The sequence below is a fragment of the Mustela nivalis genome, assembly GCF_964662115.1.
Source record: "Mustela nivalis genome assembly, chromosome: 6".
In the NCBI taxonomy this organism is placed as follows: Eukaryota; Metazoa; Chordata; class Mammalia; order Carnivora; family Mustelidae; genus Mustela; species Mustela nivalis.
In genome coordinates this window covers 125187536-125212974 of record NC_139025.1, presented here as the reverse complement: position 1 = coordinate 125212974, position 25439 = coordinate 125187536, and the positions used below count along the sequence as shown (strand labels likewise).

Sequence of the window (25439 nt, the reverse complement as noted above, 5' to 3'; positions counted from 1 at the left end):
CTAGCATTCTTACCAGGTGTCACGGCTCCGGGTACTTCTCAACTCACTTAGTCCTCACCTGGGCCCTGGGTAGAAGGCACCACCATCACCATCCCCATTTCAGAGACGAGGAAGCTGAGATCTACAGAGCTCATCCACATTTAAGCCCCCAGCCTGGCCTTGGTGTAGCCAGGAGTTGGGCCCAAGCTCTATGATGGAAATGACGTCGGTGCCTCCCTGGCAGCCCCAGGGGACAGGCGACCTTAGCTCCACCCCCAGGAGAGGAGTGGCAGCCGTGGTGCCATGCTGAGACGGTGGTTCATCCTCCTCCATCTGCAGCTCCCTCTGCTCAAGGAGGAAGTGGGGATGTCAGTGTGTTTCCATTTATAACGGTTCAAAGAAAACCTTAGGATGTTTTGGGGGACAGCCCCATATGGGCCCCATGGGCTTTAGCATTTGCTCTATGCAGCTCCCTTCTGCCATGAAAACTGTGGAATCCCCAGTGCTGAGTGCTGCTAGATGCACCAATAGGAGAATGAAGGTAGAAGAAGGAGGTACCCTTCAACACTCAGTCCCTGGAACCAAGGGAAACATCATCCCCAATCTGTCCTGGGAGACCTACCCAACAGGGGCTGCTGTCCCCATTGGGCAGATGGGAGACTATGGCCACCCAGCTAGGAAGCAGGGAATGAGCACCAGATCCTGGACCCCACAAACAGAGAGACCATGGCTAGGGCTTCCCGCAGATCCACGTCAGACTCAAGCACACAGGTTAGGAGTATGCTTCTCATTTAAGAGTGTAACTCAGGTTTCCAAGTGGATAAAACTTCACAGAAAGCACTTGTAGAACAGAAAAAAGGCAGCCCTAATATTTCTACCCACATAGTCACAGGACACCTCAGTGAGCCTTCTGTGTTCATGCAGAACTGCAGATTTGATTTTCAACTGTACTTCAGTCAACGTATAAACTATTATGTTGTGCCCACACCACCGTCCCTTCCCCGAGGAGCCCGTCAAGGGGACACGGGATAGGCAGAGGATCCCGGCCTGCAAACAGCTGAAAGGGTGGAAAATAGAAGGAGGAGGTGGGGAGACTTTGGGGGAGACGTTGGGTTGGTGCCTATGCAGGGCTGTTACCTCTGGGTCTGCAGGGCCCATTCTCTGCCCCAGCTAACCTCAGGCTGGCTGGGTTGGCATCACCCAGAAAGCAGGAGAACACGTGACACCTCGGGGCAGGGCCCTCCCTCAAGCCTAGCCTAGCAAGCCATGAGCCAGGAAACATGCTGGATATAGGATGCGTGCTGCCAGCAGCCCCTTTTTATGAAAACCAGCCCTCATCTGTTCCCAAAGTCGTGGGGAAAAAAAATCTAGGCAAGTAACATTTTCCGAGGAAGCATTTTTCAGATACGCTAGCTAAAAATGTTCTCCAAGGGCGATCTTTTTTTTTTTTTTTTTTTTTTTAAACACTCAGCCTAATCCATGCCCATGTGCAGCTCAAAAACTAACATGTATATTCCCAAGCTATTTTCTTGGTAGAATTTTCAAAGGTTCTCAAAGAAGATTCCAAGGCAATGGAGCTCAAATAAAGCCATGGTGACCAGATCTAAACAGAAAGAATCCTAATCACCTTCAATCAGTTGCTAGTGACTGAAAGGCAAAGCAACCAGCAGACTAGGGGGATCCAGGCCTAGCCAGGGGCAGAAGCCAACCAAGGAGGCATGCCAGAAGTAACCAGCATGGCAGAGTGGACGCCATTAGGACACCATTTGATGACGGATGCTTCCTGTTGTGACGGTGTTGCTTCTCAAGGCCACCTTCTAACTTTAGGGACTTAAATATATGACCAGTCACATCGTGGAGGACCTCCGTCCCATCACTCAGTCTTATCAGCATTTTTTTTTTTTTTTGTGCCAAAAGTCTTATTCAGCCGGAGATTACAGAAGATGCTGGGAGTGAAGCAGCATCAGGAGGCATGCAGCCCGTCCTCTGCCGCTGTGATAATTACTAGCCAATAGTTAGTGAGGCCCACCATGGGCTCCATCCCGACCAGACACTCATTCTGTGGTCACTTGTTGCCTCCTAATTTTAATCCTAAGGTCACTGAGGGTTTATGAGATGCAACATTTGCTCAAGGTCACCCAGCGAGTGTGTGTCGGAGACGGGGCGCCTACTAGACACGCATCCAGACGGTCTAATTTCAGAGCCCTTCTCTTGACTGCTTCGAGACACTCCCTTGTGTGGCAGCTCACAACCGTGGAAAAATGAAAAAAATAACAAAACCGTTGGACAGGGAAGGAAGACCATGGTGCTGGTGAACTGATTAATTAAAAATCATAATACAACCTTCAGTGGATGCTGTAATGGGTGAAAAATGAACTAAACAAGAGAATATTCACATGGTCTCAAAGTTCACCCCCCCGATTACTAATTCATTATAAGGAATGAAATAATAGTAATTTATGAAGGAGAGCTCTGGCAGAAACCACATGAGCCACGTGAACAAGCTAGTCCTCACCAACACCAGGTCCCAGGGACATGCTGGACCCTTGGATGTTGTGTAAACACACGAAATGTGTGCTGAACCTAAGCACAAAGAAACGGCCAGACAAATCCAGACTCTCCTGGAAACAAATGGCTTAGGTTCTTCCAAAATGTCAAAATCACAAGAGAGAAAAGTAAAAGCAGTGTTCTGCTTTAGATGTAAAGAGACAGAACCAAATTCAGGACATGATGCTTAGCCAAATGCTGCATAGGGAAAACAGCTATGAGGAGTTTTTTGGGGACAACCAGAGGCATTTGAATAGGAACTGTACATTGGAGAAGATGACTTTATCGATGTTAAATTCCCCAGTGATAATGGTGCTACAGTTTTGAAGAAGAAAACCTATGGATGGAGAAGATGTTTCCCAAAGTATGTCATGTGTCGGCAACTTACTTTAAATGATTCAGAGAGAAACACTGAACACATACATACCACACATGAGTACATATACCGTGTGTGTGTGTGTGTGTGTGTGTGTGTGTGTGTGTGTCTTTGTGGGTAAACAACTGGTAAATCTGAGTGAAGATTATATGAGTGTCCACTTTCCATTTTTTAATAGATGTAAAATTTATCAAAATGAAAATCAGGGGCACCTGAGTGGCTCAGTGGGTTAAGCCTCTGCCTTTGGCTCAGGTCATGATCCTGGGGTCCTGGGATTGAGCCCCGCATTGGGCTTTCTGCTCAGCAGGGAGCCTGCTTCCCTCCCACACCCCTCTCTGCCTACTTGTGATCTGTCAAATAAATAAATAAAATCTTAAAAAGAAAATGAAAAGCAGACCAAAAGTAAAATGTTTGTTCGAAGAGTCATAAGGCAAAAGAACTACTATGCTATTAATCAACTAGATAAAAACTGCATTTTGGGATAAGAACTAAGAGGAAACATTAAAAAGGAAAGTATGTGAAAGTGATAAGACTACTGTTGTTTAGATTAGTCTTATAATACTTTACAAATCAATCATGATAGCAAGAGAGGGCAACAGAATTACTTCATAAATCTTGTACTAGTGCTGGTGTAAATCAAATTACTTTTCTGTTGTTCACTACAGTCATTTATTTATTTTTTTGGGGGGGAATAGTGTTTATCATTCTAAATGCAAATTCTAGTGCAATATGAATCTCATTTCATAACTCGTTCTCAATGGATTTCAGGGAATAAATAACCCCATCCTTGGCTTTAGATCTGATTTCCAGACAATTTGCTCCAAGGACCAATACAAGGTCTGTTGCTAGAAGCGTTGACTGCACGTGCCCCTTCAGCACAGTCGCTTGGGACCCACAGACATGAGACTTACTTTTCAGACACTGTGATTTTCTGGAGGCGGGTGGCCGTCAGGCATCCAGGGCAATGGTGCACCGTCCCTGCTGGAAGTGGCCCATTGTTGCCCCAATGGATGGTGTGAGACTGCAGCCCCTGAGAACTCTGGAGAAAACACAAGAATAAAAAAAGAATGTTCACATTTTACTCAAAGTGAGAATTTAAAATATAAGTTTTAAGAATATATATTTTTTATATTTTAAAAATTAAATATAATTTCAAATTTAAACATCATTTTAAATATTCAGTATGAACTTGAAACGGTCTTGATAGTGAACCCCACATCCCTGTGCCACCCTTCTTAACACACCTTCCCACTCTTTTTGAAATAAGTGCAGGCATCTGGAGGGAGGTCAGGATCAATGGGAAAGGTCTCCCCAATGGGTGACTGTGAGAAGTGACTGTGGGTGAGAACACACGAGGAGCTCATATGCTATGCTGATGTCCCAGGAGAGGAGCCCAGTGCTTCCCAGAGGGACTTACAAACAAAGCCTCCTTTCTGACACTCCATGGGACTCGCAGGTGGTGTGGTCTATGAGGAATCTCGAAGTCAGGAAGCTGTTAGTAACTCCTGCCTGGACCGTGGGGCATCTAGGTGGTCACGGTGATGACCACACCTCGGTCCTGGCAGGGTGCACTGTGCTCCATATGGAGGGCAGGGGGGTCATGAAGAGCATTGGGAATGGAGAGGGTCCCTGTGGACCACACCTCCATCCAGGTGGGTTCAACTTGTTCTGCAGCATCTTGACTCCTGAGATCCACTCACTTATATGCCACGTGGAGTTATCAGAGCCCTAAGATGCTCTTAAGCTAGGAGGCCTGAGACTTCACAGGTGAGGGGAGGGAATTGGGTCACATCTGTGCACCCTACACAGACTATACCATGGGGTACAGGAGCCCCTCCTTCCTCTATGATCACAGCTAGGCTGTGGGAGAAGTCTGGGGATCCTGCCTGTGTCTATGGAATGTCTATGGTGTGCCCAGAGGCCCGGGATGGTATGTCCTGTCCCCGTAGTTCTAAGTACCATGGGACTCCAGATCCCTGGCTGGCTTCCCCTTTGATATCTCCCATCCAGTTGGAGAAATACCACGTCATCATAAGCATAACTGCTTTACTTTCAACATTTCAAAGCTAATGCGATGCACTCCCTCTTTTTGGTGGTTTTTACCTCTTACTAAATATATTTTGGTCTTGTGTTTACCTTCCCACCTTGAATTCCACTCTGCTACTTGTCTTGTTACTCCTCTTTTTTTTTTTTTTTTTTATAATACTGCTTGTAATAGTTTTACTTATGCCATTGTATTTTTTAACCTCTTTAGGCCATTTTTTTTTTTTTTTTTTTTACTCAATTTCAGTTCTTCATCCCAGTATCTGTCCTTCCTTTGATTGGGGAGTTTAGCCTGTTCCATTTTTATTTTTTGAGTAGCATTAAGAGAAGGAGAGGGAGATGACTGGTATATTTGTCCCTTTCCCCAACATCTGTTTTAGTACGTCCTGTCTCTCAAATTTTATGGTGTTATTTTCTTTACTGTCTTCAGCTGACTTGATTGGTCTTATTTTTCATTTTCTAGAAGTTATATATCTTATCTTTCCTTCTAGTGTTTGCCTTAAATTTGTTACACACACAGGAATATTAATCTTTTTTTTTTTTTTTAATCCTGAGAATTGATGAACGGATACAACCTCTAATTTCCACATAGGATAAGACCATTAGTTCAATGTAATTTCCTTTCCTTCCTTTGCTATCTGGTATATTTTGTTAAAATCATTTAAAATACTCTGAACTGCTTTTAATTTTCATGCTTGTAGTTTCTTAGGGATCAGTTCTTAACAATCGCCTTAAGCTTCATGGCTACACTGTTAATAATTACAATACATGATTATGTTTCACTGTTTGTTAATTAGTCATAGATAATTTACATATCTTGTTTCTCTTTTATTTAATTAATTTTTTTATATTATTACAGGAAGTTTTTGAGTAGCTCTTTCAAAATGGTTTCATGGATAATACATTTTCTGAATTCCTAAATAGAAATGGGAAGAGACTAAATACAAAAGAATGAGTCTCCATAGGTAAACCATCTTGATAAAGAGGAGCAAAGTTGAAGGTGAAATAGTTCCTGATTTCAAAACTTACTGCAAAGCCACAGGAATCAAAACAGTGTGGTATGTATATAAAGACAGACATATGAGGATTCTATCTGGGATAGAATGGAGAATCCAGAAATAAACCCTCACATCTATAGGCAAACAATTTTCAACATGAGTGTCAAGACTATTCAATGAGGAAAGGACAATGTTTTCAACAAATGGTGTTGGGAAACTGGATATTCACATGAAAAAGAATGAAGCTGGGTTCTTGCCTAACACCATATATAAAAATTAACTTGAAATGGACCAAAGACCTACAAGTAAGGGCTAAAACTATAAAACTCCTAGAAGAAAATTAGGATAAAAACTTCATAATGCTGGATTTATGATGAAGATTTTTGGGGGATCAAAGCTCAAGTGATAAAATAGTTGGACTTCATCAAAGTTAAAATGTCCTGTGCATCAAAAGACACCATCAACAGAAAAAGGCAACCCACAGAAGGGGAAGAAATATTTACAAATCATATATCTATCTGATAAGGGGTTAATATCCAGAATATACAAAGAGCTCCTACAATTCAACATAAAACCTAAACATCCCAATTCAAAATTCGGCAAATAGCCATTTCTCCTAATGGCTAATACCTACATGGAATGATGTTCCACATCACTAATCATTGAGAAATGCAAACCAAAACCACAATAAGATAGCTCTTCACACACATTAAAAATGGCTATCATAGGGACGCCTAGGTGGCTCAGTTGGTTTAGCAGCTGCCTTCGGCTCAGGTCATGATCCCAGCGTCCTGGGATCGAGTCCCGCATCAGGCTCCTTGCTCGGCGGGGAGCCTGCTTCTCCCTCTGCCTCTGCCTGTGCTCGCTCTCTCTCTCTGATAAAGAAATAAAATCTTTTTTAAAAAATGGCTATTATAAAAAAAATTAAAAATCACAAGTGTTGGTGGGAATATACAAGAATTGGAACCCTGTGCATTGCTGGTGGGAATGTAAAAAGGCTTCAAAGGAAAACAATATAGTAGTTCCTCAGAAAATTAAACATTGAATTACCACATAATTCCACTTCTGGATATATGCTTATGTGAACTGAAAGCAGGGACTGAAGCAGATATTTACAAAATTATTTGCAATAGCCAAATGTGTTGGTATAGGCATATAAGGGGTAGCTTTATTTCTTGGTCTTCCTGAGAGCTTTAAGAGAAATTTTTTTTCTAGGAAATGAGTTTTAATTCACATACTGATCACCAATTAGTCTGTCACTCAAGAAGTCACAAAAAACAAACAAACAAACAAACAAACAACAAAACAGCGGCCTCAGGCCTGGGGTATGCATTTTTGTTTCTGGTTCTCTAACAGAATCAAAACTTGCAGCAGCAGGTCCTGGCTAAATTTTCGGGAAGTTAACATTCAGGAAAAGTGTGACCACTCCTGTAAATAAAGGGGAGATTTGCTTTTTGTACTGTAAGATATTGTAAGCGCAAAATATGTCCAGAATAAGGGTGTAAAGTTCGGGTAGGCTGAACTGCTTTTCAAAATGCAAGTTCCTCTAGAGGGAAATGCAAGAAAATTTCTAGCGATTGAAGAACAATGCAGATCAGAAACACAATGAAGAGAGGAGAAAGGCTATCAGCCAAAACAAAGGGAAGGACCAATGCTTTGTGGGAACTCCTGGGAGAAAAATAATTTTTTAAATAAAATAGCCATTTTAGTTCTGTGTCTTGGTTTCCTAACGTTGGAATGTGGCTAGACAGCAGACGTCATCATCATAAGGCTGGCAGTGCTTTCTATGACGCCCCCTGACTGCAGACAGAGCGCCTGGGAGTGTCCTTGGAAACCAAGGCCACACCACATGTTTGGAAGCTTCTAGGTGAGAGCCTAGAATAACTCCCACGTGAAAGCAGAAAGATGCTGCTCTGTTGGATTCTCTTTCCTTTGCCCCTACCTCTACTCTGTTGCAGAGTCCACTGGAAAAGCCTCTGGGATGACCTGGGATTGATACCCTCCAAGCTCCCTGCCCGCCTGCCGTCCTGGGAAGCCATTTGAAGCATGGGGCTCAGATGGTTCGAAGGCTCCTGGTGAAGACTGTTGGAGACAGGACTCTGAAAATGCTCTAGAGACCTGAAGGGGCTCACAATTGTAAGGGGGTATTATTCTAAGGTAAAAAATGCAGGCACATAGGGGGCTAAAGATAAAGCCCACTATGTCCCAGATTTGGCTGCTAAGTAAATAGCAGGAGCAAAGAGGGTAGCAATCGTCCAGCAGGGGAGCCAAGGCTGGAGGTGCCCAGGGCTGCTGGAGAGACTCCAGGATGGACCCAGGGAGGTGTGTGAATGTCTCATCATGCACAGGGGCTCTCTCCGGACTACCCAGGCCCTGGCCTTCTTGCTCCTTCTCTTGCCTCCAACGAGCACCTAGATATTTTTGAATTCTTTCATCTGGTTCTCTTTCCCCTACTTGTCGGAATGCCCCTGCCCCTTCGCCAGCCAGGGTCCCTTCGAGCCCCATTTCTCTCTTTTGTTTTTTAATTAATTTTTTATTTTTTATAAACATATATTTTTATCCCCTGGGGTACAGGTCTGTGAATCACCAGGTTTACACACTTCACAGCACTCACCAAAGCACATACCCTCCCCCATGTCCACAATCCCACCCCCTTCTCCCAAACTCCCAAACCCCCTCCCCCCAGCAACCCTCAGTTTGTTTTGTGAGATTAAGAGTCACTTATGGTTTGTCTCCCTCCCAATCCCATCTTGTTTCATTGATTCTTCTCCTACCCACTTAAGCCTCCATGTTGCATCACCACTTGAGCCCCATTTCTCTTAATAAATCTTTGCTGCTCATTCAACCAGCAAACCTTTGATGGGCACCTACTTTACCGGGAGTTGCAGGTGGGGGGCAGAAATAAAGCAGGCTTGTGTTTGCCCTTGTGTATCCTGCGGCCCCAAACAAGAGACAGGCAGGAAATCATCATGTCTCCAAGTCCAGGGGAAGCCACGGTGCTTTGTGCCATCTGCCTCAGGGGCCAAAAAGAAAAAGACACTCAGCCTAGAACTTAAGTCCTACAGAATTCCCAAGAGAAGTGGGCGACAGAACCAGTGCTGGTCAAGGGCTTATTCTGTGTCACTCCCTGGACCAGTGGTTGTGAGTCCTCTCAGGTAATCTCACAAATACAGCTGAGGAAAGGGGCTCTGGGGGACACACCATCTTGTCCCCCCACTGAGAGCCTCCACAGGCTTTTCTCTCTCACCCTGTGGCCTTGCCTGGCTCTGCTCACTCACGAGCCCTCAACCCATCCTTTACCTGCACACGCTGTGTCTGCTGTGCCATCCACGTGTGGGAGCCACGTGCCCACCAGGAGAGTTCATTGGACAGCTCCAGAAGAGGAAAGCTCAAAGAAGAGCTAGCCAGGGTGGCTCTGAAGGGTGGGTCCAAGCCTCCTGCTGTTGGCCTGAGGCGTGTCTACCGGCCAGGTGGAGCATGGGACCCCAGGAGGGGATGGGTGATTCAGGGGGCAGCGGACTCTGTTGCCTGGAAGGGGTTAGGTGTCTGGCGTCCTGGCCACCTTGGAGGGCCCGGAGCCAGGTGGTAACTCTTGACAGCGACCACAGCAAGGAGAGATAAAAAGGAAGGAAGTCTTGCTGCTCTGTGAGAGGGTCTCTGTCACGGGTCATGGGGCCAAACATCCACTTACTCCTTGTCTGGGGAATTCACTTCTAAGATGACATTTATGTTTCCCAAGAGAAAGAAGGTGTCACTGCCCTCCTAGGCTTCCTGACCCCATAGCTGGCCCCATTCCTCAGTTTGAAGATGGATGGTCCCTTTCCTTTTGGTTTCTTCTTGTTTTGAATTTGACCTTCACATGGACCCAGAGGCCCGGTGGTGGGTCAAGGTGACACCAGGATTTCAGACTGGACTCCTCTCTCCCCTTTGCCCTGACTGCTTCCCTTGGAAGCTCCTTCTTGCTTCTGACCATCATTTGGGGACATTCTTTATCAGCAGAAGGAAACAAACAAGCTTGCAGCATGGGAGAGAGGAGGGGGATCACTCTTTCCCCTCAAGGACATCATGAGACCTTTAAAGGCAGACAGGTTAAAACTGGATGAGAGTAGTCCCCGGGGCAGCAGGTTGGGATCCAACCAACGTGATCTGGGTCTGGGCAGAACCAACCAGCCGGACCTTTAACTCCGAGACTCGTTTATTGCTGACTGGAATTGGGCAGGCGCGAGGCTCCAAGACAGGCAGGGCTGCTCCGCCGTGGGGGAACTGGACACTGTGGCCCTCAAAGACCAATTCTAGACAGAGGCAAATGCACTTCTGCTGGTCTCTGGGGCCGAGCTGTTGCCCCTTGTCACTTACAAGTGAGTCCTTCAGCCCCTAATGGCTTCCCTGGCCTGGGTCCAAGAGTGGGACAGGACCTACCAAGGAAAAATATCTGAATGTCCCCCCCCCCGCCCCCGCCCCAACATAAGATTCCCTTTGTTCCACAGCACTCGAGAGCTCGCAGGAGCCAAGCACGGGGGTGTGGTAGGGGCACACAGTGTCCCTGGCTTTCCGCTGAGGGGGGTGGGGAGAGATCAAGAAGATGCCCAAACAGGGAACAGATGGCACAGGTCTTAAGGGGGGAGATGGGGGAGACTGGGGTGGGTTCTGAGCCAGACACTGTTGGGTCCAGTCCTCGCACAGCTGCTCGTGAGTTCTGTGGCCTCAGGAGAGTTTCATGACTCCTGCGTGGGGATAATAATAGGACCTCCCTCATAGGGAGACGCTCAGTATGACATAGTTCGAACCTGAATACACATCTTTGTTTTCATGCACAGCTCCTTTCTGGGCTGCGCGGGACACGAGCACCTGACCTTTGGGTCCAGCCTGCCACCTCCCCTGGGATGCCCAGCTTACTTCCTGGGCAGTGCTTCTCCACCTGCTGGGAGAGCTACACCAGCCCCTGTCATCCCAGCCCTTCAGGCCCTGCTTGCCTACCCTGTCCTGTGCCTGGGTCTGGGAACAGGACTGGATGTTTGGGTCGGCCAGCCTTCCCAGCTCCCTCTCCCCCTCCAGCCTTCTCTCTGGATAGAGGTCAAGTGAGCAATGCATTACTCAGGCCCCGTGCAAATTAAAGCTGAGACCCCTCACTGTAAGAGAGTCCCAGCCTGCAAGCACTTCTCTCCAGGGGAATTCAAAATCACCTCCCCTCCTCAGTGGAAGGCGCTGTGCCTAATGGTATCTAAGGACATCCTGCAATGGACTGTGGGGTTGTCACCCAGTGTACTTGGGAAAGTGCAGTATTCCTAACACGTCACGATCTCACTGGGTGGGCTGAGCTCTGGCTATATTAGTATTCTCTACCTGTAGGTTTAAAGGTAAATTAGGGGGCGACTGTGTGGCTTGGTTATTTGAGTGTCTGCCTTGTTCGGGTCATGATCCTGGGGACCTGGGATCGAGCCCCCACCTTGGGCTCCCTGCTCAGCGGATACTCTTCTTCTCCCTCTCCCTCTGCCTGCTGCTCCCTCTGCTTCTGCTCTCTTGCTGTCAAATAAATAAATACAAATAAAAAAAATAAAGGTCAATGAGGCTCTAAGTGGCACTGAGTGAGCAGTGGGCTAGACCAGGTCAGGGTCAGGTGAGCCTGGGAGGTGCAGGTGGACAGGGCTGTCCACGCAGAAGCAGAATGCCAGCCCACAGGGGGCAGGAGCAACATCACAGCAAGTCAGAGCCCGGCACTTGGGCAGGTGGACCTGGGTAGCTCAGGCAGCTGAGGTGTGAAGAAGGCTGTGACGGTGATCTGGGGACGGAATGGCCAGCAGCACAGCAGTCTGGAAGCAGACCTGACCCGACTCAGTATCATCTCAAGGCTGTTGTGGGGCCTGGCACCGCCCCAGTGAAGTCAGCCACAGCAGGGAGGGTCCTGCAGGACCTGGCTGGGCCTCCATGTGGCCACCAAGGCCCACAGTCACTGGTTTTCAGGCTCTGGAAGCAATTGTTGACAAGGTTTTGAGAAGAATCAGAGCTACAGCTGCTGGAAAGTGAAGAGTTTTCTGTGTGACCTTGAAGCAGAAAAGAACTTTTTTGAGTGTCTCCAATATGCTGGCTACATTCCATATGCCTCTTCCTTACATTTTACCACAAATCCACACTTGAGGGGCAAGCAGGCCTTCTTGAAATGCCACCTCTCCTGTGGCCAGAGGATGTGAGAAACCTACCCAAGGTCATACTGCAGTAAGTCACCTAGAAGCTGAATAGCAAAATCAAAGCTCCTGCTTTAACATTACCACGCCACTTCCCGAGGTGCAGAGATGCTAATGAAGCTCTTTCTCAGGGCACCTTAATCCCCTTGTTTCCTGGAGCTCCAAAGGTACTCTGCTCACCTGAAACGTCCTCCCCATAACCAAGCCCAGAGTCCTGTTACCGCTCCTCAAGAAACAAGCTTTACCTGCTTTTCCCACAACAGCAGCCCAACGTTCTTTCCTAAGCCCTTCCTCCTCCACTGGGGATATTTTCTATTTTGAAACGGTTGAAATTATGCTATGACAATTTCATCTCTTATTCAGATGAAATTTTTTCTTTCATATTAGCAAGAAAATAGTCTGCTAGTCTCCGTTTTTTGTTTGTTTTGTTGTTTTCGTTTTTGTTTTTTGCTCTTGTTAAACTGGGAAATTTTCACATCAGAGCTAAGCAGCTCAAACATGCTTCACTCTAATACTCTGGCATTTATCAACCTTCGGCACTGTTTGTTTGTTTGTTTGTTTTTGTTTTTGTTTTTTTTAATTTTTTATTTTTTATAAACATATATTTTTATCCCCAGGGGTACAGGTCTGTGAATCACCAGGTTTACACACTTCACAGCACTCACCAAAGCACATACCCTCCCCAATGTCCATAATCCCATCCCCTTCTCCCAAACCCCCTCCCCCCAGCAACCCTCAGTTTGTTTTGTGAGATTAAGAGTCACTTATGGTTTGTCTCCCTCCCAATCCCATCTTGTTTCATTGATTCTTCTCCTACCCACTTAAGCCCCCATGTTGCATCACCACGGATGGAACTAGAGCGTATCATGTTTGTTTGTTTTTTAAAGATTTTATTTATTTGATAGAGAGAGATCACAAGTGGGCAGAGAGGTAAGCAGAGAGAGAGAGAGAGAGGAGGAAGCAGGCTCCCTGCAGAGCAGAGAGCCCAATGTGGGACTCAATCCCAGGACCCTGAGATCATGACCTGAGCTAAAGGCAGATGCTTAGCCCACTGAGCCACCCAGGTGCCCCTGGCACTTTTAATTGTGGTTGTTTCCCTAGTATTGTGACCTGTTGATGTTTCTGTTAAAAGACAGGCAGACCAGGTGACCAGGCTCTCCATGGTGACCATGCCAGAGAGGCCCCTTCTCCAGGCCCCCATCCTACCATACCCAGTTCTGCTGCTTCCAGATGACCCAACCACCCCTGCATTGAGCAGCAGTTCTGTAGTGGAGTGTCTGGACTGTAGCATCAGCACCACCCAGACACCTGTTAGAAATACAAATTCTCTGGGATGCCTATGTGGCTCAGTTGGTTAAGCCTCTGCCTTCGGCTCAGGTCATGATCTCAGGGTCCTGGGATTGAGCCCTGTGTGGGGCTCCCTGCTCAACAGGGAGCCTACTTCTCCTTCTGGCTGCTGTTCCCATCGCTTGTGCTCTCTCTCTGACAAACAAATAAATAAAATCTTAAAAAAGGAAAAGAAAAGAAAAGAAATGCAAGTTCTCTAGCTCCTCCCAGACTTGCTGAATCAAAAACCCAGGGCATGCTGCCCAGCAATCTGGGTTTTTCACAAGCCCTCCAAGTGCAGAACCATTGAGCTGGAGGCTACAGAGAGCCTGGGAATGTTCTCTCCCAACACACCCCACCTCTCTTTCTTTGCATGCAGCCTCAGAAGCTCATTCTTTCTTGTTTCCCAAAAGACCAACCTTCTGCAATTATCCCTTCACTCCCCCATTCCTACAAGCTCTTCCTCTCTACTTTTTTCTCCCAGCCTGTTTCAAACTTACTCAGGAGTCCTCTTCTTGAAAAAGCATCTTTTGCTTGACCTCTTGGCCCATATATTCAACTCTCTTCTCTTCCTTCCTACCTCTGTCACCTTGGCCACTTATCCTTTCGAGTTATCACAGTCTCTAGGAGTGACAGTATCTACTAAATAGGCTAGACTAAGAGTTTAATGAAGTAACATAGGATAAGGATGGGCTATGAGGGTTAATTTTAAGAGACCTGGAATTAGCCTGAGCTGCTTTGCTGAAGTAAGAGATGTACTTGGTCAAAGTATAAAATGTGATTAATATTGCTGTCTTTTACTCATGGACCCAAAATGAGTTTCAGGGTAGGCTGTGCTAGTTTGTTAGTAACATTTATTGATAATCATGAGACTGATGGTTTATATGTAGTTTCACTGTAGGGGTGGAGTGTGTAAGGTAGGGAAGGGGAGAAAGCTCCAACATTGGGGCTGGTCTTTTAGTAATTATGTGCTTCCATGACAAGGAGGGTATATAAGAAGTTCCAGCTGAAATTTCTTTTGGGCTCCCTAATTTGGATAGGTTGGTGGTTTAGAAAAAATACATCTGGTATACCCATGCAAAAGGAAGACAACTGTGGGGAGCCTGTGTAGACCTTGTCCTCTCCAAACTTCTCGCTGATAGGCAGTCTTTGGCTATGCTGTAGGTCCTTATTTCTGTGTTTTTTTGTTTTGTTTTTGGCTATATCATATCCTTTCTCAGCAATAAACTATAGATTCATAAGCATTGTCATTTGAAGCCATGTCGATCTTCTTTAGCAATAAAACCCTATCTGGCTGCCACTATTAGAGTAGGTGACATTATAGCTATCTTTCCTTCTGCACTGTTTTCAAACAGAGTTCCTTGCTGAACTGCTCACAAGAATTGTTGGCCATTGATTTCTTCATCACTTATTCCATTCTATGTACTCCCCCCCTTTCCTCTATCCAAATCTCAGTCCCATCCTGACTACTCAGTTGAAATCATAGTCACAAATGTCACCACCAAGACATGGCCTTTTCAGCTCTTAGTTAACCAGTGGGCCACAACTACTGTCTTGGAATGTTCTTTATATTTGATACCATCCTCCTTTATGATCTGATTATTACTCCTCTCCCAACCACTTTAATTTGTCTCACTAATTCCTTTTCCCAATAAACTATGGGTTTTCTCCTAGAGCCATCCTTAGGTCAGCTCTTCCCTTCAGATATCTCATCATGCTCATTAAATGTTCATAACCATCTATGTTCAGATGGCCCCCAAGTCTCTCTTTCTAGTCTTACTGTCTTTTCTACCCTTTGATCCACAACTCCCTGATGGTGAGTTCACTTGAACATCTCAATGGTACCTCAGAGTCTTTAAGATCTATCTTCCTTGAAAAACTGCCCATTCACCATGTCAGTCAAGACTTAAAAATTAAATTCTCCCTCAACTTCTCCCTCTTTATTTCAGTGGGTTCGCTACATGTCTTCCTCTGTGAGTCAGTCTTTCTCTTTTCTTCTCCATTTTTCTCCATGTCTCTCACCCTTCCTCTCTTATCCCCAGCCCCAGAAATCACACAATTCTGACACTGATAGAGAATGGACTTCTGTTTCCTCTGTCCATTCTCTTGGTGCCACCACCACTGGGTGGCCTGCCTGACTTCATGCAGTGGTTTAGCAGGATGGCTTGAAGACTCTCCTCAGACTCAGAAGTATGATGAGAAAAAGAGTATCTGTATCACAGTGTCAAAGTATCTCCCACAAGACATTTATTAATTACAAATGGGAGCTTTGCATTAGAGAAATTTCACAGAAACAACCTTAATCAAGTGATCAAGGTTAATGCAATAAGCTGAATGTTTTTGTCCCCCCTCAAAAAGTCATGTTGAAATCAAACCCTCCAATTGTAATAGTGTTAGGATGAGGGGACATTGGATGGTGCTTAGGTCGTGAGGGTGGAGCTCCCGTGAAGGGGATTAGTTAGAGCATTATAAAAGAGACCCCAGAGAGCTCTCTTGTTCTTTTTATATTATGTGAGGATCTTAGGAGAAGTGGGCAATCTAAAACATTCCTCAGGAATACAGATGCAAAATCCTTAATAAATATTAGCGAATAGAATTCAGTATATATAAAAATAATTACATACCATGACCAAGCAGAGTTTATTTTAAGGATGCAAGGCTGGTTCAATATTTGAAAATCAATTAGCATCATCCACCACATTAATAGACTAAGAAGAAAAATCACATGATAGTATCAATTGACATATATAAAAAAACTGACAAAATTCAACCCCCCTTCCAGACAAAATTTCTCAGAAAAATAAGAATTGAAGGAAACTTCCTCAGCTTAAAGAACATCTATAAAAATCTATAGCTAATATTATACTTAAGGTGAAAGACTCAAATGATTTCCTCCTACAACAGGGAATAAGACATGATGTCTGCTTTCATCACTCTCATTTAATGTTGATGTAATGTTTCAGCTGATACAATAAGGTAAGGGAAGGAAATAAATGACATACATGTTGGAAGGAAGGAAGCACAGATGTTGCTATTTCCAGAGGACATGATATTCTATGTAGAAAATCCCAAGGGATCTACAAAAACTTCTAGTACTAATAAATGAGCACAGCAAGGTCATATGTCAAAAGATAAACACACAAAGGCCCATGTATAGGTTTAACACTATGTTAGCAATAAACATGCAGACATTGAAATTAAAAATACACTGTCATTTATAATCACTCATTAAGGAAATGAATACTTAGTTGTAAATCTTAGTAAACATGGATGGGACTCATATTCTGACCATTACAAAACACTGATGAAAGAAATAAAAGATGTAAATAAATGAAGAAACATGATGTGTCCATGTTTTGGAAGAGTCAAAATACTAATGGTGCTAAAATTCCTCAGGTTGATAAACAGAGTTAATAAAATTCCTGTCAAAAACCCAGCAAAATTTTTTGTAGATACAGACAAGATTAATGTAATACATTTACATGGAAAGGAAGTGGCAGTGGAATAAGAACAGTTAAAATGATTCTGAGGGGCACCTGAGTGGCTCAGGCATTAAGCATCTGCCTTTGGCTCAGGTCATGATCCCAGGGTACCGGGATGGAGCCCTGCATAGGGCTCCCTGCTCGGGGGCGGGGGGAAGCCTGCTTCTCCCTCTCCCACCGCCCCGCCCCCCGCTTGTGTTCCCTCTCTTGCTGTCTCTCTCTCTATCAAATAAATAAAAATCTTTTTAAAAAATTCTTAATAAAATGATTTTGAAAAAAAAAAGGAATCAAGATGGAGAGATCCATCTACCCAATATTAAGGTTTACCACGGAGCTTCAGTCATCAGACTGTGGCATTAGTGGAGGGCTAAACATTCAGATCAGTGGAAAAGAACACAGAAACCAGAAGTAGAGCCACACAAATATGCCCAACTGATTTTTATGATGGATAATTCAACACCCAGTGGTTATTCTTTCCCTTTCCATCAGAGCTCTAGTATCTGATTTCTAGAAGGAAATTACTTCCTTCTTAGACTTCTTTGCTCTGACCAAGAAATGAGAAAAGCTTCGGACGTGATTTAGTCCACAAGACAGAAAATTTCAGTGCCTTGATTAACTGAGACCCATTTTGTCCCATTCTAGTTTCTGCACCTTCAGAAACTCATATGAAGTTACTAGATAAGCAATAGCTTTTGCTTCTGCTTAAATAGCTGTTTTTTTTTTTGTTTGTTTGTTTGTTTCCTTTCTTGATTTTTACCTTCTAATCTAAACTCAGCATTCTATTTCATCAGTACTAATTTTCATCTTGTTAGATTTGACACACCACAGTTCCCATCTTTCAGAAGTCGTCTTAACTCTTTTTGGCTCCCAGTTACCTGCTTCCCTGTATAGGTTATCTAATCACTGTCCTATAGCACTTTTAAAATGGCTAGACAGGAAGGAAGGCATAGCCTTGTAGCAAACTGCTACAGACCCATTTCTAGGCTTAACTAAATGACTAAGAGATAATGTGTTCTTTGTTTATAGTAACTGACAATGGTGAATCCTATCTCATTAAACTGAAATCCAGGCTACACTTTCCCATTGTTACAGGACTGTCATGAAGAATTTACAAGTTCAGTGTTACATACAGCTTGAAGGGGTCTCAGAAATAATCTAAAATCCAATATCTTCATTTTATAAACGGAAAAAAAAAACCAGATTCAGAAGTGATCTAACTTCTCCAAGATTAACAACAGGTAACTGAAAGCTTAGTGATTTGAACCTAAATATTCTGATTAAAATATGGCTCTGTGTGTGTTTTAAGATTTTATTTATTTGAGAGAGAGAGAATGAGCAAGAGCAGAGGGAGATGCAGACTCCCTGCTGAGCAGGGATACCGATGAGGGATTTGATGCCAGGACCCTGGGATGATGACCTGAGTTGAAGGCAGACACTTAATGAGTGAGCCACCCAGGCACCCCAGATGTGTGTGTTTTTAACCATCACATTATGCTTTCTCTTTACTGAGACAATTCACCAGATGCCCTCCTTTCTTTTTATTTATTTACTTATTAAATTTTTTATTAACATATAATGTATTATTAGCCCCAGGGATACAGGTCTGTGAATCACTAGGCTTACACACTTCACAGCACTCACCACAGCACATACCCTCCCCAATGTCCATAACCCAACCACCCTCTCCCTCCTTTCTTATAGTTACCTGTCCCAGCATAGTATGTAATATGGACATTATTGCCGTCATTTGGAGAATCAAATTTCTATCCTTCCTCTTAAAACTCCTAAAAAGTTTTTATGTGCAATCTAAAAAAAAGTAATTGAACTAATTAAAAAACAGAGCAGATGAATCATTGCCAGAGGTGGGAGAGGGTGGTGGACAAGAAGGGTGAAGGGGGTCACAGGTACAAACTTCCAGTTATAAGATAAATTCTGGGGATCTAACATACAGCATGATGACTACAGATAACAACATCGTATTGTATATTTGAAAACCCCTGTAAGAAGGTGGATCTTAGAAGTTCTCGCCACAGGCAAAAAATGTATAACTATGTAAGGCAAGAGATGTTAACTAATGATTCCTTTCACTCTGTATAGATGAAATCATCATGTTGTACACCTAAAACTAAGATAATGTTACATATCAGTTATATCTCCAAAAAAAGGGACAAAAAGTGTTTATGAAAATTCTTCGGGGTACTATCTGAGAGAAATCTCCTGGATATATTGTTGATTTTACACATTAATTTTGCAACACATCTGTAATTAGCACCCGGTTCTTGGAACACTCTACTTCATCTTCTAATTATCTATATATATGGTGTGGGGAAATGACCTATTAATTTTCTTCCTGATTTATACTAAATGATGCTAACTATTTATTGAACACTGTTTCCCCACTAGATTACATGTGAGAGCATGAGGTCTGTTTTGCCATATGGCACTCAGCTGCCTCATCCTGAGTTAGGACCAAAGCACCGTGCTGTGGGGCAGCCATGCAGCTCGCATGTCAAATTTTTATTCAAGACACTACGGAATGTGCCTTCTACTTCTGAAATATTATTCCAAAGAATTGTGATTTCTGTTTAAAAATTGTAAGTTCTAAATACATGACAGCATATGCATAAAGTAGAACATATAAAGACACTGAATTACATTTCTGAAATTTTAAATGCCATGGGGAAATACTTAGTGACTAAAAAAATTGAGAGAAAACCACATATATGACATCCCCTTAAAAATGTAAAAAAAAAGCATATACAAAAAAACCCCAAAGAAATTATGGCAACATATTATCATACACCTAATCTGCCAATTGATTTCTTTATCATTCTGGGATTCCTGCCTGACTTAAGAAGGCCTCCTGGGGCAGTCTTTTAAACTTTTACTAATATTTTTATAATCTGACTTCTTACCCTATACTAAGATTTAAAATTCATCTGGAATTTACTCATCTACATGGCATATTGTTGGCATCCAATTCTATTTTCTTCTAACGTCATTGATTAAGACAATATTTATTAAATATGACATCTTTTCCTGTTGAGTTATAATACATTTACACTTCAATCTGCTTGTACAATTCCTACTCACCTTCAGTGATTTTTATTTTTATTTTTTCATTGTGGTACCAATGCTTCAACCTTTTGTCTGGTATGCTATGTGATACTTTTAACTTTTTTTTTTTTTTTAAGATTTTATTTATGTATTTGACACAGAGAGAGCGAAGGAGAGAGAGAGACAGAGAGCAAGCACAAGCAGGGGGAACAGCAGGCAGGCAGGGGAGAAGCAGGCTCTCTGCTGGGCAAGGAGCGCGATGTGGGGCTGGATCCTAGGACCCTGGGATCATGACCTGAGCTGAAAGCAGCTGCTTAGCCAACTGAGCCACCCAGACATCCTGATACTTTTAATATATGACATAAGTCCATCTTGCTATTCTTTTTCAAGCATTTCTTGCTAATATTTGTAAATTTGGGCCTCACTAAAAACAAAAATCTAGGGTATTGATCTAAGCTGTACATTACATTTATATATTAATTTCAGAAGTGTTGATGTCTTCAAATTTAGGTTCCCTACCCATCAGCATAGTATATCTCTTATTATGTAGATTTTAAAGTCCTTTAATTAAAAATTCATACTTTGCACGATTCTTGCTTTTGGTATGCATCCCTGCAGCAAAATACAAATAAAATATGTACAAAGTAGAAAAGAGATTGGGAAGAATTATTAGTTGGATAATAATTAGACTTCCTAATGTACAACCTTACACAGATGATAGAGAACAACAGAGGACAGTAGGCATAAGTCATTCTTATTTTTCTTTTTTTTAAGGTTTTATTTATTTATTTGACAGAGAGAGAGAGAGAGAGAGAGAGCACAAGCAGGGAGAGTGGAAGGCAGATGGAGAGGGAGAGGCAGGCTCCCCATGGAGGGGCTCGATCCCAGGACCTCAGGATCACAACCTGAGCTGAAGGCAGCAGGTGCCTCTGCAAAAGCTATTCTTTTTTTTTTTTTTTTTTTTTTTAAGATTTTATTTATTTATTTGACAGAGAGAGATCTCAAGTAGGCAGAGAGGCAAGGCAGAGAGAGACAAGGAAGCAGGCTCCCCGCAGAGCAGGGAGCCAGATGCAAGGCTTGATCCCAGGACACCGGGATCATGACCTGAGCTGAAGGCAGAGGCTTTAACCCACTGAGCCACCCAGGCGCCCCGCAAAATCTATTCTTATAAAGGAGGCCTAGAGGACAGCTGATAAGGGTGAGGGGGATGCACCACCTACCGCACAGCATAAACAATGAAGGAAATGCAAAGCAAAACAAAGTACTCTTTTTTTCTGATGAGATTTGTAAAACTTAAAAAGAATCTCTAACACCCACTGGCGGTGAAGATGTGCACTTCACACATTACTGATGGAAGTGTAAATTGAAAAGAGTGTGCCAGCCCATACTAAGCCTCAAAATGCACATGCCCTTTGAATCATACTTCAAAGATCTTATCCAACAGAAGTTAAGAGTTCTAGAACAGGAAAAAAAAAAAAAAAGTAATATCGAATAGGCGCTGCCATGCCCAGCATTATTTGTGACAGCAAAAGTCTGAACATGATCCATAGGGGATATAGCCATATATCCTTTATATCCATATAGCCACGTGATATTGTAATGAGAAGGTTTACACCTTTCTTCCTTAAATCCTGTTTTCTTTGCAGCTTTCCCCTTTAAGGCTGACATACACTCAGAATCAAAGAAATCACCCCCCAGCTCTGGGTCCCAATGCTGGATTTTCTTAACTCCTTAGTAAGAATTCTGTCTTGAAATCCAGGCTTATTGGAGACAGAGAAGGCAAGCAAATAATTGTATGAATTCCAATAGTGGAGCGTTCCAAGGCCTTTTGAGGGAAACATACATCAGTCACTAAAGAGAACTTTACTACTGCCAGGGACAGAGAGGCCCCAAGACTTCAAGATGAAGGAGTGGAAAGCCCATTACTTGCAGTGACTCTGGCAGAGAGAAAGTTGGGGGAGGGACTCTGGGAGATACAGTCATCCTGTACCCTTTCTGGGCCAAAGAACCAGGTAGAGAGGAATGTCAAGAAGATAAAGGAGTAAGTAAAAGCACCAGTGGGATGGAAACTATACTTTGATCCTTTTTTGTGATTATGGGAGAAGATCTCTCTGATTCTAAGTAGAATGCAGCAGTATAATGGGGTTTTGCAGAAAGACATTCATAAGAGAGAGAGAGAAGGGAAGGAAGGGAGACAGAGGCTAAAGGAGAGACTATGGACTGATCCATGAATACATATTCTCTTATAATAAAAACCAGGAATGAAAATGTTATCTGTCACAAGCTTTTGAGTGACAGGATTATAGGTAAATGGTATCACCTTTGGTCTTTTATGTGTTTTCTAAATTTTCCCCAATATAGTCCTATACCACTTTTGTGATCAGAAAAACATAGACATTAAAACAAAAAAAAAAAACAACAAAAAGGCATTAAGGCATTTAAATCCTTTTGCTACTCATTACAGAAAAGTTTTTCTTTTTTTTTTTTTTTCCTAATAAGGTTACAACTAGATTAGCAGAAGGATCACAAACCTAAATCCACAACTGAATGAGTGTCCCAGGTACACATCTTGAAAAACCAGTTTCTGGGATAAAAATATATTTTTATAAAAAGTAAAAAATTAAAAAAAAAAAAAACAGATTCTGCAAATGAGGTGCCAAGACTTGAATTTGATTAAGTTGCTCTGTCATGGGAATATATATCCCTGAAAAGCAGGATCTGGTTCTTAGAGGAGCAGATTCCCACTACATCAGGAGGCAGGCCTATCCCCCCGCTATCATGTTTGGTGTCTGTGGACTGGCCACCCACAATGAATGGTGGTGCAGAGAGGTAAGAGCAAGTCCTCAGGCAAGGGGGACACTAGATGGAGAAATGAGAGAACAAGACTAATACCTGGGCAGTAACAAAGAAAGGAGGACCCTCCCCATTTTGTGGTTTAGGGCCTCAAGATACTTACCTGTTCTGGGAGCTAACACTAGAGAAAATCACTGGGCTTACTTCTTGGGCTGCACTTCCATGATTTAATCAACATGAAGAAATAAGGCTTAAAATGAGAAACCTTGAAGATGAAAAAAGTCCTCAGAGGAGGAGGACACTTGACCACCATACTTGCTGCAGAGCACTGGTTAGAAGGGAAGTCTTCAGTGTCAGAACAACAGAGCATGTTTTACAATGATATGGCTGCCCTTGAACAGAGCCAGCCTGAAAGGATGAAATAAAATAGTTTAACAAAGTGACATTCCAGTTCCAGGAAAAGACAGAATAGATAATTTTTCACCTGTTCTTATTACTAAGAACAGCTTAAAACTCTGGGCTTTCTATACTAAAACAAAGACTCAAACAGACAAAAACAATAAACAAACAAGTCTAGGAATACTGAAAGGTAGAGAGTAAAAGGCAGACTGGCTAGGGACTCTGGGACCTGGGGTTCCTTTATATACTGGACTGGATGCTGGACAAGAGAGCAACTTGGCTATGCCAATGGACACGCTCAAAAGCAGCCTTCTCTCTTTGGCCAAAGGACAAGAAAGAGGCAGCCTAGCAGGATAGAAAAAATTTAGGCAATGACCTCACTACACTAGCCAAACACCATGGAAAAAAACTGTGACTCTGCCTAACTCCTGAGTGAGGAACCTAGACTTCTACCCTTGCTGGGCTGAAATGAGACACCCCTATCTCCCCAACAAAGGTGATGTCAGAGAAAGTCATGAGGGAGGGCAGGACCTTCACCCTTGTTTTGGTGGTAAGAAGACCTTCTCTACCTATACTGTCAGCCGTAACCATATGCGGAGGCTGAAATCCCATCTCCATCCAAAAGTAACATAGCACTCTTCTCTACCTAAGTAGTGTCTGTAGAGACCAAATGGGTAACAGTATGAGGGATTTCCCCCTCCTTGAAGCCAGGGGTGTAGCAGCTGAAGCCCAGTGGGAAGCCTGGACTCCCACCTCAGTCCAGCAGTTACAAGGTATCCCTTCTCGTTTCTCTAGGGTGTCCATGGAGGTGGAATCAGGAAATCGTTCTTCCATCTCCACCTGGAAATAATGAGGTGGAACACGCCTTCCCCTCCCAGCCTGTTGTCCTACGAGGACTTCTAAAACAGAAGTTTTAAATAGGATTCAGAATCTCATAACATAATATGCAGGGTATAATTGAAAATCACTTGTAGAAAGAACCAGGAAAATCTCAACTTGAATGAGAGAAGACAATCAATGGATGCCACCTCTATGTGACAGAGATGATGGGATTTTCTAACAGAGATTTTAAAGCAAATATCATAAAAATGCTTCAACAAGCAATTACAAGTATGCTTGAAACAAATGAGGTAGTAGAATCACTGAACTTAAAGATAGAACAATAGAAATAATCCAATCTGAACAACAGAGAAAATAGAAAGAAAAATAAGCATGCCTCAGGGACTTGTGCATATATAGCAAAAGACATAAAATTTGTGTCATCAAAGTCTCAAAAGGTGAGGAGAAAGAATCTGGGGCTGAAAAGTGTTTGGAGAAATAATATCTTAGAATTTCTCAAATTAGGCAAAAAACATAAACCCAAAGTTTCAAGAAGCTGAGCAAACCTGAAAGATTAAAAAAAAAAAAATCAATGCCAAACATAAAATAATCAAACCCCTGGAAGGTGAGACAAATGACATCTCACTTATAGTGAAAAAACAATTCAAGTGACAATGGATTTCTCAGAAATCATAAAGACTCAAAGGAAGTGGAATAACATTTGTCAAGTGCTGAAAGAAAAGAACTGTCAACCCAGAGTTCTAGATCAAGCAAACATACCCATCAAAAATAAAGGAGGAAATTAGGACATACTCAGAGGAATAAAATCTAAGAAAATATGTCACTAATAGACCTACTCTAAAAGAATGACTAAGGAATTTCTTAAAATGGAAAAGAAATCAACAACAACAACAACAGATCCCCCCAAGCTTAGAACACCAGGAAGGAAGGAAAAAACAATGGAAAGAGTAAAAATTTGAGTGATACAAGACATTTTCCTTATTTACTAAATCATATTCAATGTTTGAAGCAAAAATTTTAACTTTGATCTGATTCTCAAAATACTACATAGAAGAAGTATTTAAAATAATTACAAATAGGAGAAAGTAAAAGGTCTTAAAAGGAGGTAAGGTATCTATATTTTATTCAAATTTGCAAAATATCAACAGCAGTATACTGTGGTAAGTTACATATATACGATGTAATACCTGGAGAAATTATTAAAAAAATAAAGAATTGACTTATACTGTGTATTCTATAACCACAGTAGAAGCAAAATTAGAAGTCAATAATAGAAAAAAAATATTAAAAAGCCTTCAAATACTAGAAACTGAACAACAGGCTTCTAAATAATCCATGGGTTAAAGAGGAAGTCTCAAGAGAAATAAAATAAATATACTGAATCGAAAGAAAATAAAAATACAACATAACAAAGTTT

The 25439-nt window shown here is 42.7% G+C and overlaps 1 protein-coding gene across 1 annotated transcript in view; it reads right to left on the bottom strand.

Moving 5' to 3' along the window:
- Positions 1 to 25439, bottom strand: part of OTUD7A (OTU deubiquitinase 7A) — a 363957-nt gene that overhangs the window by 181528 nt on the left and 156990 nt on the right. Inside the window, exon 2 of the mRNA XM_082736328.1 lies at positions 3814 to 3941. The gene's annotated coding sequence lies outside the window, so the exon portion shown is untranslated. The remainder of the gene's footprint in view (positions 1 to 3813; positions 3942 to 25439) is intronic.